The 14,848-nt window shown below is 39.3% G+C and overlaps 1 long non-coding RNA gene across 1 annotated transcript; it reads right to left on the bottom strand.

Moving 5' to 3' along the window:
- Nucleotides 1–13,808: 13,808 nt before the first annotated feature.
- LOC144048983 (uncharacterized) lies at nt 13,809–14,475 on the bottom strand. Its single transcript, XR_013293463.1, has 2 exons — nt 14,313–14,475; nt 13,809–14,042 (listed from the first exon to the last, which is right to left on the bottom strand). It is a non-coding gene; the product is annotated as an uncharacterized LOC144048983 (long non-coding RNA).
- Between the last annotated feature and the right edge of the window lie 373 nt (nt 14,476–14,848).

Here is a 14,848-nt window from a genome sequence, read left to right as displayed (position 1 = left end):
GCGGAAAAGAAATATGCAGGAAAGCATTATCTATCGTCCCTCGTGGCTAAATGGTACGTCCACCTTATTTATTTATTTATTTATTCATTCATTCATTTATTTATTTGGTTGTTTGGTTGTTTGTTTTATTTATTACACAGAACTAAAGAAAAACTTTTTGTTGAGTCAAAATATGACAAAACCTCATAAAATGGAGATGTTCTATTGCACACACATGCAGTAAATGATGTAGAGTAAATTTCACTCTAATATCAGTAAATTTGATTCGATTTAGATTGGGACCAAGTAGACTCAATTATAGTATAGGCTAAGATTTACACTAGGAAAAATAAATGGGGAAAAAAAAGTCACTCATGGGTTGAGGAATGAACTCACAAAACTTGAGCTATGCCCCTCCTACTGTTCCCTTATCTCCAAGAGACCAAAGACCTTGTTTTTGGTCTCTTGAAGATTCCATGGAATCTTGGAATCAGCTGCAGCTGACATGAGTGATATACTAACAGAATGCAGGAGCTGCGTGGCTCAGGCAGTAGATCGGCTGTCTCCCAAGCTGAAGGTCGTGAGTTCGTTCCTCCATCCTTGAGTCACTTTTATGTTCTATTTTTGCTAATTCTTTATTTTACTTTCTTCCATGTGTAAATATTACTCTAAAACTGAGTCTATTTAGTCCCACTCTAAAAAGAGTTAAATTTACTCTAGAGAATTTACTGTGCACTAGTGATATGATGGAAACCATCTACTGTAGTTCCACTGATAAAAGTGTGTGTGTGTGTTTGGTGGTCACCATGACACATCTTATTTACATTTTCTTTTTACTTAAAGATGACTTGACTTGAACAATTGAGTTGTGTCACTGTATTGTAAGAACTCCAACAAGCTCAGCCAAATAAGCTTGTGACAATGGATTTACGGTAGTCTTTTACAGTAGTACGTCTCAGATTTCCAGCTTCGTGTGGCTGTTGCTTTTCATAACGTGAATAATGCATGCGTGTGTAACCGCCACCTGACCAGTGTTCCACCTGTTGTTCATAACCTCTTCATTTACTGTTGTAATGTTGATCCCAATTTGGCTTTTGCAGACACAAGTTTAGTACAGTAGGATATGATATTTACTTAAGCGTGGCGAGTAAGACAACAATATTGTGTAACAGTTTTGACTGTTCCACTGGGGTCGGCGATCAAGTCGTCTTTGTGCTTGACGCATGTGCTCTTTTGTGAGTCCTGCTCCATTGTACGGTAGCTTTAAAACATCTATCAAACATGCAAAGAAATATCTTTTCATTAAAGGTTTGCTTCCAGTGGAGAGGCTTGGGTTCAACATGTGCTCATTTCAATGCTTATATTCATAATATCTGCATTCCACCGCTTGCTTGCCTTTTAATGAGAAAAGAAAGAAAGAGAGGCGGCCTGACAGGAATGGAGCGAGTGAGCCTTGTGCTTGTCCAAGAAAGCCACATCCAGGTCTCTCTCTGGGGACCCGAGACAAAAGGCAGAACTGGGCCACAGTCTCCATCTGCTGTCCAACAGGGGAGCGGGTGAGAGAGGGAGGCCGACATGGGGATGGAATCATGACAGTGACACTTATTTGGTAGGGCTGCAACTCAAAAGGCTCATGAAAGTTCATTGTGTCATGACCAAAAAGTTACTTTATGGAAGTAAAGTATGCTGTTTTAGTCTTTATGTGAAGAGACTCCCCTCCCAGTCACATGCAATGTTGTTTATATTGTTTCTATGCATTTTTTTTGGGCTTTTTGTGGAAGGAAAAGTGTAATAATAACTATAATGAAGCAATAATTTGACTTAATTTTCATTTCATTTAGTGTTATCATACAGTGGTAAACACATTTTTTTTACACCTCTATGCTAGTGAAGAATGCCTGTATCAATTTGATGATATACATGTTTTGTTCAGTTTTTTTGTTTTCATGTGAAAATAATTTTTGTTCCATCTAAAATGCTAGATGTCAGCTTCTTTTATTAACTCATTCACTGCCATTGACGGCTATAGACGTCAAAAATGTAGTTTCACATTTTTTCCCCACTTTTGTTAAGAGTATGAAAATCTAGAAAATAAATATTTTACATTTAGAACAGATCTAAAATGTGTGATTAATGTGAGTTAACTAGTTGTCATGTGATTAATTACAATTAAAAAATGTAATCGCCTGATGCCCCTAATTAAACAAAAGAAAAGATTATTAAAAATTATGGATGTCAGATGATTAAATTTTTGCAATTGATCGCATGACTTCAATAGTTAACTCACGAGTAATCACAAATTGTATATCTGTTCTAAATGTACAATACATTTTTTTCTAGGTTTTCATACTCTTGTTAACAAAAGTGGAAAAAAATGAGAAAGAAACTAATAGAAATAGTTCAAATGAATTTTTTACATCTATAGCCGTCAATGGCAGTGAATGAGTTAAAAAGAAAAAAAACACCTTGTTTTTCCGACAAATTTTTGGGGGGAGCTTTGTTTTTTTTTAATTTTCAGTTTTTCTGAATATATATATATATATATACTGTTTTGCTGATTTTGTTTTGTCCCAAAAAAATATCAGAAAAATAGGGGATAAAATTACTCTAAATTCTGTAAAACAGGGGGAAATTTAGGTTAGGTATATCGTTTTATGAAGAATGTAAGTATACAAACGTATCAATCGAGTTAATTAAGTTTCTGCTGAAGCGTATTGCATGTAGGAAAGTGTCCGCCATTACCAAGTCTGCAACAAGTAACTTGGAGTTAGCAGGTTTAAAAATATATATATATATTCAGAAAAACGAACGCTGGTGCTCTGTTTTTTGGAATATTTTTTCCCCTGTTTTTTAAAATAATTTTTTCCCTTTTTTTCTGAGTACTTAAAAAATAAAAAATAAAATCCTCCTGTTTTTCTGGATAATTTTATATTATATTATTTTATAAATTATTCAGTAAAACAGAAAAAAAATCAGATAAAATTAATTTGTCAAAAAATAGGAGGTATGTGAATGCAATAGGCTTCCGTAGTTTTTATATTGTCAGTGAGCTTTCAGTTTATGTCATTTTAGCCAACTGTATAGACCCCCCCCCCCCAGTGGCCCCAATGGCTTCAAAAGAGCCTCGCAGGCCTCACCTCTCATTAGCAACAGTAACCCAGTATTACTGTATGTTGTGTGGCGTCACCCATGGTGATCACACACAGTCCAGCTGTGAGGCACTGAGCACCTGTCGGATCACAACAAGTGACAAGCCAGTCAGGCTATTAATTGTTAATGATGTGCTCCGTCGGTAGTGCAGTGTGAGACTGCCGTGGCGCTGTAAATGGGCCCTCAGTTATCAGGCTACTTCCTGGTTCACGCACGATGACTACAGCCAATAATGACAGTGTTTTCTTTTGTGTTGACAAAATTGATTGACATAATAGATGGCCGAGCATCTGATCATCGCAACGCCCACAGACAATGTAATGTTTAGCAAAACAAAAAGGAAGTCTTGTATTGTAATGAGCAAGTCCTCAGGCTAAAAAGCTTTACATCTTCTAAAGAGTAAGTGTTAAACTATTTTGACATTGTACATCCTGTGGTTTCGACTATAACAAGGAATGAAGAGGATCATTTTATCTGTTGGTTCCCTCCGTGAAAGACGTCTGTGGGCGAAGCAGGGTCGCCCAGCTCTTTGTCCCGGCAGAGCTTTAGCTCTTTGTGCGGGCCACCTTCAAAGCAAACGTACACGGACTCGAACATGAGGCTTCTTGGGTAACCGGCCCATTCAAGCACAGCACAAAAGAGCCGGCAATTATCCACAATACTAGGTGCTCCTCTGGAATACATTACATGGCTTTGCATGTATGTGTGTGTGTTGGTTGTTTGAGAATGTGATGTATAATAGTGTTGCAGAAATCATTATTTAAATAATATTGTTGCTTTTCAATGCAACTCAAGTACTGTATCTCCAAAACAACGATGTCATGTTTATTTGAGGTGCTGCATTTATTTATTCAAGGGGTCAAGACGAGAGGGGCGTAGCTGTCTAATTGAGGTACGGCATTCATTTATTCAAGGGGAAGAAGACCCGGGCGATCAAATGGGGTCGATTGGGGCATCGACATTTATTTGAGGTGAGGCATTTTGAATTTGTATTCACAAGTCAGCAACACAAGAGGTGTGCCGTTCATTTATCCAAATGGAAGATGGTGACGGATGACCGGTAATTAATAGGCTTGGCATCTATTGAAGGTGTGGCATTAATTTATTTGAGTGGAAGATAGGACAGGTAATTACAAGGTTTCTATTTGAGGTGTTGCATTTGTTTTTTTAAGTAGACAACACCAGATATTAATTGGGGCAAGGCGTCTACTTGAGGTACCCTGTTTTGTTTTTTTCATCTGCAGTATAACATGGAACAGGTAATTATTTTAGGCATGGCATCTACTGGAGGTGCATCATGGGACAGGTGATTAAACAGAAACGGGTGTCTATTTATGGTGGTGCATGTGCCTATCCAAGTCATGTTTACTGGAGGTATGACATTCATTTATTCAAGTATAAGATAGGACAGGCTAATATTTTAGGTATGGCATGTACTGAAAATACACAGTTTATTTATTAAAGTACTGTATAAGATTAAACAGGTGATTATTTTACATCCATTGGGCGTGCGGTAGTCATTTATTCAAATTGGATGATGGGACAGGTAATTAGTGATAATTGATTGAAGGCTATAATATTTTTTGAGGAAATGTCTTTTCACTGTCTTTTTGTGATATTGTCTTTGTGGTTTTGAATGGCAAACTAATCTCTAAAATCGTGATCTATTTCACGCCCCCACACGCAGCAATTGCTGGGTGTGTATGTATGTGTACTGTACCTTTCAATAGGAAACACTTAAATTGTAAGGCCATTTGCTTCCTTTGACACAGTACGTCTTCTGGTAGGTTCAGATTTCCAGGGCGTGCGTTCGGCCCTTCTCCTCCTCCTCCATCCTCTCCTAGTAGAGGAGATTCACCATTCTGCCCTCTTGAAAAGAAAAGACAGGATGATTCGGAAGTGATTTGGCTGGAGGCGCTTTTCCATCTTTTTTTTTTTACACCTTGGAACATGAGAGCTGCAGGAAGGTCGGCACTTGTTCCAAATACCTATACTTGAACACACACACGCACACACACGTACACACACACACACACACACACAGGTTTGTTTTACTATCTTTGTGGGGCCTTCTCATTGACATAATGCATTTCCTAGCCCCTCCCCTTAACCCCAACCATCAAAAATGATTGCCTACCCTATTTCGTACCCTAACCTCAACCATAACCCAATTCAAACCTAAACTCTAAAATCAAGTCTTGACCCTCAAAAAGAGGTCTGAACTTGTGGGGCCCAGCAAAATGGCCCCACATGGACGGGTGGGCCCTACAACTCTGAAAAGTCGCGGAATGTTGGCCCCACTTTGTGACAAAAACAAGACCACACACACACACACACACACATCAATCATATGAAAGGGGTAATTTCCGCCACTCTGTTTAATAGATTCACAATGAAATATTCAATTACTTAGGTATTTAGTTCTCTGGAGATAGTATTTAGTTTTGTCGAAAGTGAGTAATTGAGTCAAAGACATCTATTTGAGGTGCTATGTTTGTTTATCCAAGTAGAGGAAGGGTTGGGCAATTAATTGTGGCAATTTAAGGTGAGGTGTTTAAGGGGTTTGTTTGGGGTGTGGCATTCATTTATTCAAGTAGTTGACATGATAATTAGGGCAAATAGGCCAATTTAAGGAGCAAGATTTGTGATGTGTTTTTGAGGTGCATTGTTCATTTATTAAAATGAAAAATGTGGCATGCAGTTGATTAGGACATGGCTATTTGAGGTAAGGTGTTCATTTATTCAAGTAAACAAACCAACAAACAATTGGGGAATATGTGCCTATTTGAATTGCAATGTTTATTTAGGCAGGTAATATGACGGGTGGCTAATTGGCGCATGGCATCTAATTGAGGTGTGGCATTCATTTATTGAAGTGGATGATGAGACTGACCATTTTGGGAGGGGTAAATAGGCATCTATTTAGGTTTGTCCAAGTGGATGATATAACAGGCTATTATTTGGAGCATGCCGTCTATTTGATATATCCAGGTGAAGAAATTGACAGGCGTTTAGTGTGGCATAGTGTTTATTTGGGGTGAGGTGTTCATACATTCAAAAAGATTAATTAGAAACCATTGGATACAATTGAAAGTGCAAAGTTCATTTTCCTGACTAAAAAAATACATATGGGAGAGTTTTTGAATGAAAAATTGGGCCATCCGGATCGCATCGTCTTTTTAACCAGGTGGAAGATGATCAACTCGGAGAGCCCACCCGCCTCTAGGCAGGAGGATGAGAGGAGTAAAAAGTCTAAGTTGGTAAAAAAATGTCAACAGTCTCTCTCTCTTTCTGCTGGTATTGTAGCCTACCCCCTCCTTATGTATCTGCTTTCAGGTGAGGGGATACAGTACATTGAAACCTTTTTGCTTGGATTTGGTTCCCTTTCAGAGGGGCTCAATTCGCGCTGCTCTCCTCCCGCCATGTCCACTTCCCAGGGGAGCCCCACTCTCGCTCTCAGCCCCGGCCTGGGTGGAGCGCATCAAGAGTGGGGCAAGTAGGGAACACACAAGGCTATCACTTTCACACACGCACAAACCACCTCCCACTGTTAACCAGTCATAAGAATTGACCAACGCATGACTTCAGATGACTTCTTCTTCAGTAACTCCACCTTAATATTATTGTCAAAAAATTTAACACATGCATCCCTGTAATTAGTGATGGGAAAATGAAGCTTCATGAAGCACTTGCGATACTTTTTGACTCCTCAAGATGGCACTCATGATTCAAAGATGCAATGCAAATGTAATCAATTTTTATTGCACTTGCCTTTATCTTTAAACCAAGAGCACCATCTAGAGGAGTCAAAAAGTATCACAAATGCTTCATGAAGCTTCATTTTGCCATCACTACCTGTAATACCTCTGTGAAAATAAACAGTATTTACATTAGGGGTCCTTAACAAGACAAAAAAAAAGAGCAATGATGATGACATGTCAAATCGGTAAAATTACCGAATGAACAATACTGAGCTCTCCAGAATTTTTTTTTTTAAAAATACAAGACCCCTCAAAACTCACTTAGTACGAATGTTAGAAAATTATCCCCTGACACCAATTTCACTTAAACCAAACCAAAATTGGGTGAACATGTCTATAATAACAGGACACAGGAGTCTGACCAGCGCATGTGTGGACAGGAAGTCAGCCATTTTGGTTTGAAACAGTTAATAGTTTAACTTCAATTGAGGGCATATTGAGGGACATTAACCACTGTGAGTTTGTCAGTCCAGTCTAACGTAGCTTGGTCATCGTTAGGGGCCAACAGCAAAGTAACAACAAAGTCTAGACTGGCCCTACACTGCCTTGATGGGCCTCATTGACAGTTTAACATAATGCTCATTAGCTGGCTAAACAATCCTGCGAAGTATTTCCCATATGTCGGCTCTCGAAGAGACAAATTTGCTGCCACTTAAACATTCCCGTCACTCTAGTAAACACTCACTCAAATTCGGATTTGGCATTTGTTTTTTTTATGGCCAATTCGCATCTCAATTCGAGTCACCACTGATTCATGCACAGACCTTTTAGCTAGCTAGCTAAAAAACAGCTGGGTGGATGATAGATACTTTTTTCATTGAATGAAATTGGAGGGAAATACTCATAATGCAGTACAGTGTTCCCTCGCTATAATGCGCCCTTGCTAAATCGCGGATTTTTTTTTAATGCAATTTTGCATTTTACAATAATGTACTTTTTTTTTTTAGATATGAAGGTTTGAACATTGAGAATGTTTAAACAAGAGATTTACTTCACGGATTTCATTTATTGTGGGTATTTTTTGGAACCTAACCCCAGCGAAAAACAAGGGAACACTGTATATAATACTAAAAATGAATTGCATCATATTTTTTTTTATATATATTTGTATATTGTATAGCAACCAATAAAAAAGGCACAAAAAAAATTCCAAATTTCTTTGACTTTTGTTTGTAATTTATTGGACCATCTTTATCATCGTCCTGTCAGATGAGTGCTTCCTTACTATTAAGGCCAATCCGCATGCTCTTCACCAAGGGTAAGGCTGTGGGGGCGAGTGGTGGGGTCTCCCGTGGAGATCAGTGACGCCTCACTGACCACATCAATCAATCATTCACCCTCTGACTACCTCTGCACCGCTCTCTTTTGTCTCTCTCGGTATGTTCCTGTCTTCAAATCTCCGTCTCGCCTCCCCAACTTTAATATCTGTCCCTCTTTCCCACACGGCACATGAGAAAGACCCAATAGTTGTCTTTGTCCCTCAATATACTTTCTTTGACTAAAATTCATTTAGGAAGTTTTGCTTTTTTTTTCAACCGCCCGCAGTGAAAGCGTCTCCACGTGCCATGTGCCGACAAAAGCATCTTCACTTTTTTCTTCCCCAAATGGGGTCAACTCAGCAAAATTTGCAACAATAGAGGTAATAACAGAGAAAGATAATGGAGATGATAATAATAATAAGCGTCCACTCCCTGTATAGTCAAGAAGTTTTGTTCATACATTGCCCTCATGGGACCCGATGACACCAAATTCAGGCCACGCACGTTCATTCAGAGTCAATTGTGGCAACAATCTGTGCAATTCAAGACTTCTTTTAACTGACACTCGCCTCAAGTGGATGATCTGATATCTTATCCAGATTGATCAATAATCCACTTTACAAACATTTTACTCCTCCACAGATACAAGCTGTTTACATTTTTGTTAGGGTTGTCAAAGATAAAGCGTTAATTTATTAATTAATTACAAAAAAATTATCGCATTAATCATGTATTAAAAAAAAAATTAATCACACTGATAATTTTGACCGCAGATGATTTTTTAGCTTGACAGCGGATGGTTACGTTAAAGGTAGCACGTGTGCGTTTGAGCAACATAACTACATGCATTCAAGTAAAGCATTTAATAAATGTCATTCACAATATTTGTTCATGTCAAAACATTGGGGTATTTTTTTCCCCATTTTAAATCATGCAAGTAATTAACTGATTAGAAAAAGAGGAGGATGAGAGCGTGCAGTGGATCAAAAAATGTGCATGACGTCCTCATAACATTAACTGTCGAAAGAATTAACAGATAACAGGGACTTGTCAAATTTGGCGGGGGGAAAAAGTTGATTAAAAAAAAAGCCTTTTTAATTAAGCGATCGTGATTAATCAGAATTCCAAGATGTGATGAATCTGATTAAAAATGTAATCTTTTGACAGCTCTATTTTTTGTGCAATCAAACCCTAATCCTACTTTGAACCTGTAAATCTCCTTTCAAACCCTACTTTGAAACCTTCAAAACCTCAGGTCACACATACTGACAGTTTGACATCCATCAATTATCTGAATTTCAAATTCAACTTTATGTGACTACTTTGAAATCTTCCTTTGAATCCTTATTTTGAAACCTTAACACTTTTTTGAAACCCTACTTTGAAATCCTAACTCTAAAAACCTACTTTGAAACCCTAACACTGACATTTCTAGAAAATATCCACAGTGGTTAAGGCCTCTTTTTTTTTAAACACATGTAAGACATACTGTATTATTCATTTCTATAGCGCTTTTCCACCTTACATTCGACTACTGATGACGCAGCATCAGGAACGACGTTAAAATCTAGGAAATGAACAAAATATTGCAAAATAAAAATAAATAACACATTTTAGACTTAAAATGCTTTAAGTGCATCTCTGACACAAACCACACTCGTTCACAAAGTCCTTGTGAACAGGGGCAACTTGCACTGAACAATTCAGTATTAAGTCAAATAAATGACTCCAAAACCGTCACCTTCCATTTGCTCACCTTTGGCTTCCTTTTCAATTTTTTTTTCTCTCCTCTTGTATTCCACCATCTCAACATCCACAACCTTCTCCTTCTCCTCCTCCTCTTCATCCTTCTCTTCTCCCTCACCCCATCAGGAGGAACCTAATAGGAAATCAAAGTTTGTGCAGAAAGAATGGAAGTGGGCTTAGCGTTACCGTCCCCCGGGTGCGCTGTGCTGAAAGAGGAGTGCAGAAAAGACTCTATGCCGGCACTGTGCAGGCCAAGCTTTAATGCAGCAGATTGTCTTTCCTTTTACCTTGTGCGCTTTATTCACTCTTTTCTCTCGGAATCACACCTGAAACTTCCCCTTTTCCACAAACTTTTTGGGCTCTTTTTCCCTCTCGGCCTTTTAATGATAGCATGGAAGCCGTTTTGGATGTGTGTGCGTGCGTGTGAGAGTATACTAAAGCCTGATCTGCATGCTCTATGTTAGCAATTGACTCTATGCCCTCTGTGATCTCAGGTATGGAGGTCTTGTCAAGCATGTCAAGGAGCTGTGGCTCAAATTCCTTGTGTGTTCTTACATACTTGGCCAATAAAGATGATTCTGATTTGGATTCTGAAACACATTTAGTTCTTCTGCCCCGTTGCATTCAAAGCAATTGTCGCGGTCCAACAAGGATATAATATAGCAGAACCTTGGACTTTTAATTTGTTCTGTGGACCCATTCGCAAACCAAAATGTTCACAAACCAAGATAATCTTTTCCATGGAAATGAATGGAAATGCAATTAATCAGTTCCAGCCTCAGAACATTAATATTTACCTTCTTTTAATCGTTGTGCAGTTTGAAATAAAATTCTGTTTTGTATAAAGAAAGGTGAAAAAGGAAATAACAGCAGGTTGGCCAGCAAATCATTGTGCAGTATCTTATGTGTCTTGGGTACAGTCGTTGAGGTTCACTGTGGTTTCTGCTTGCCCTAAATGGCTACCATCTCCCATAATGCAGGTCATCTTTGAGTTGCACCATGGGATGTTGTTGCCTTTTAGACAAAATATAAAGCACAGAGCTAATTGAATTCATATGGTGTAAAAAAAAAAAAAAAAAGCGAAAAAGTGATCATTCCGCGGCCATGCCAAGACTGTTTATAAACTGAAAATATGTGTAACCCAAATTAAAGACCCCCTAAAAAACTATGTTAAACCCAAATAAGACCCTTGAGTTACCCCTTTCGTAACCCGAATTCTCACCTCATACCTCAATTAACAAGGCGTTTATGTTCTGCTCATGCTCTATTCGCAACACTTACACACTACACTTTTGGAGTAAAATCGACTTCTTTATTAGTAGAGTGAGTGATATGAAAATAATGTGTCATCAATGATAGAAAAATAAGAAGCGGATATGACATCTATTTATTTCTTTACGCTGTCCATGCATCTCGGTTTAGACGGACGGGTGTTAATCACATCATTACCATTTACGGAGTCACTCTACTCAGAATCTTTTAGAAACCAAAATATTGACCTTAAAAGAGGAAGTCAACCGCCCCAATTCTTGACAATAATATGTTCTATGCAGCCCTACTAGTCTAAATACGGTATTCTGGTTAATATTGCGTGAGTGGAATATGAGTTAAGCAGCAAAATCGAGCGTTTTTTTCTCAATATCAGAAAACGGCCATTTTGCCACTTGCTGTTGAGTGAAAATGACATCAAGTCTCAGGTAACAACCAATCACAGCTCAGCTTCAGAAAACAGGTGAGCTGTGATTGGTCGTTGCCTGAGCCCTGAACAAGTGTGATGTCATCTTCAGTCGATAGCAAGTGGAAAAATGGCTGCCCCCTGAGCTGGATAAAAATGGCAGGATTTTGCTTCATAACTCATATTCCACAAATGTAATATTAATCAGAATGTCATGTTTAGACTAGTGAGGTCACATATAACATATGTGTACATAACACAAGAAATGTTTAAGGTTGACTTCCCCTTTAACCTGAATATTGATGGCATGTAAATGTAGTCAATGTTGTGATGCAACAATTTTGCAGGATCTCTGTGTGAAAGAATCTGTTTCATGAAGCCTGCTGACCTTCGAAGAGTGCACTTAGTAGTACCTGTGTGCGCATATGTGTGTTTGTGGAGCAGCAGGCGGGTGCACAAGGGGATAACTCGTGGATTGAAATGGTGCCCCCCACCTTGCCCCTCCTCCACGCCCTCCCAAGATCAGCGTCTCCCCACCCCGTGCTTGCCACTCCATCCCCTTGATTTTGAGAGGCCGTTTTTCTTCGTGATCACAAAGGCGGCGGGCTCGGATTGCGGCGGAGCATTCACCCACCCACTTTGTTTTCAAATGGTTTTGTTTAGTTGTGACACTGCAGACACCCAACACCTCCCAGGAATCGTCTGCGGGGGAGTACACGGGGCGGGTGGCTGCTGTGCAAGATGGGAGGGGGGGGCACCACTTTCGGAATCGTCAACCACCTCCGCTCTCATCCCTCCGGACTCTTCACCCCCCTCTGTTTGTGTCTCTCGTTTTGCCCTCCGCCAGCGCTCCCGCGTGCCGCCAGTCGTTTGCCTCTCTGAGTGTTTAAGTAGATTAACACAGCAGGACCTCAAGACCCAGCCATGGTCAATAAGTGCTTAGGCTAAGAAGGGGTGTGTTACTAATTCTGAGCCTCACTTTTACATGGCTTTGGCTTTCAGTTGATGAGAGCACAGGTTCAAATTTTGGGTCACAATGGAATCATCCGGCTAATCCAGGCGTTTCCAAACGATAGCCCGAGCGTCATACGTGGCCAAGTCAAGAATTTCAAAGTGGCCCTTGCATTTGTCGATGTTTTTTTTCTTTATGCGGCCCTCAAAGGAAAACATTTGGGCCATCCTGGTCTACCCCTCACATTTTTTATTATTCTCTATGAATCAGGAAGTCGCCTTTATTAGACCACCCGTCGTAGAGACCATTCATCATCATGAAATACTTCAATGTGGACTCTTTCCATTGGCCATAAGCTGTTGAATTGGTTTCATTTTGAACAGGAAACGGGACTTTCAACCTGATGCCACCATTTTATACCAAAGCTGAGCTGTCAGAAAATAATTGTTCATTAACTTATTGATTATTAACTTATTTTTCTTTTCAAAAATGCAGTAATTGGGAGTCATTGGTTTACAAGGGAAGTCCACTTCTAAATTTGTACTTAGGTCATAACGCACCGTAGCCTATCACTAACTGAAGCGAACACAATAGTAAATTTATATTTATGGTAAAGATTTGGATAACGGATGGACGGATTTAAATGACAGACACATCTCGACCATATATATAAATTAATCAAATGGGGGAAGGGGGGGGGGGGGGTAAAGTACAGCAAGTAAATCAAGCATGCCTTCTTCTTAAGCTTTTGAGGATTCTCAGTAAATGACAATAATTAGAAATGAAATACTATGATTTTCCCTTTTGGCTTACCGTAAAACTATTAATAGGAAAATTCATGGATATCACAATAATTAAACTGTAAATCGTCATCATTGTTTTTGCTTATCTCCACTCAATAATTTCAGCAGTGTACACAAACATGACCCTAATCTCACAATATTGCCACATATTGATTTGTTATTGAGTGGTTATGTCACATGAGATGGTAACGCATTATTAAAGCCATCCATTGCGATCTATATAAATAAATACACTTCCTTACCTTGCCTCTGCTGCAGCTTTCTCACCTTAACACTCACTAAAGATTGCACTGAATGTTTTTTTATTTTAACCCTCACTTTCATGAATTTGCAGTTACACTTTTTTTTAAATGCTCAAATAGCCAGCGTGAGTCACAGTACGAAGTATTTGTGTAGCAGAGCCGACAAGGTTGTGAGTCATTTTCTTTTGCTGTATACAGTGTCCGTGTGTGAAATACAATCCAAAACAATACAACACATGCATTCATTTGAGCATGTTTTTATTTGTGAAAATGAAGCACGCAGATCATCTGTCTTATCAGTGCTGCTGATTATGGGAAAGTAATGTCCCCTGCATGCTTGTGTGTTAAAACTGTCTGTCAATCATAGTCAGAGTTAATTATTTCGTCGCCCTGCTGGGTGTGAGTGTGTGTCAGGAACTCTGACCCAGAGGCCTGGGGTTGGGTCTCACACGCACACACATTCTCCATTGGCCACCTGACGAATCACTTAAATTAGTTGATGTCATCAATCTCTCTCCAAAATCAAACTATCCGACATAATAATGAGGCTGCTCTTGATGAGCTTGTGTTCAACCTTTGGGTTCAATTTCTGTTCACATACACACACACACTGACGTTGATATCATATGTGTTGACCTTAAACCACTGGTGGTCGTTCATCAGTCGAGATTGGAGTCATTGCACTTTTCTGGTTACGTGTCTGAAAATGACAAAACTAAAGATAAAAAAGTGACATTTTGTTTACCCTGTTATTTTAGACTCCACAATTTCCCATTTGCTGCACGGCCCTCAGTCTCCTCTTCGGTAAGATGACTTGCCTCCTTCTGTTCTCCCGTAGTCTTGTCTTGTTCCAACTGATGCGTTCAATGTGACATGGATTTTGCAGTTCCCTGCTTTAAGGTGGAAAATCAGCTGAGGAGAAAATCAACAGAAAAATAATCAAATGTCATCTGTGTTGGTTGTGTTGATGTTTTAACGCTGAGGTACAAGCTGCATCCACTGATGTCAACAATGAAACTAAACTAAATATTACATGTGGCAAAATGTGCTTTGCAGTGCTTGCTTCTCAACCCCCCCCTAAAAGCATCCCAATCCAGACCGGACTAATCTCATTGCGGCCCCTCTAATTGACACCTTATTGCTCCCTGAGCGCATTTATTGCGCCGAGGCGAACAGGCGCAGATGCGATTGTGCAAGCGGCTAACGCAATAGCGCTCTCTTTTTTTCCATCTTCAAAAACAGGGTGACGGCGTTTTCATTTTCATGGCAGGTCCACTCTGA

The sequence above is a fragment of the Vanacampus margaritifer genome, chromosome 3 (assembly GCF_051991255.1).
Source record: "Vanacampus margaritifer isolate UIUO_Vmar chromosome 3, RoL_Vmar_1.0, whole genome shotgun sequence".
NCBI classification, from domain to species: domain Eukaryota; kingdom Metazoa; phylum Chordata; class Actinopteri; order Syngnathiformes; family Syngnathidae; genus Vanacampus; species Vanacampus margaritifer.
The sequence above is the reverse complement of the archived record's forward strand: the minus strand, read 5'-3'. Positions and strand labels throughout refer to the sequence as shown.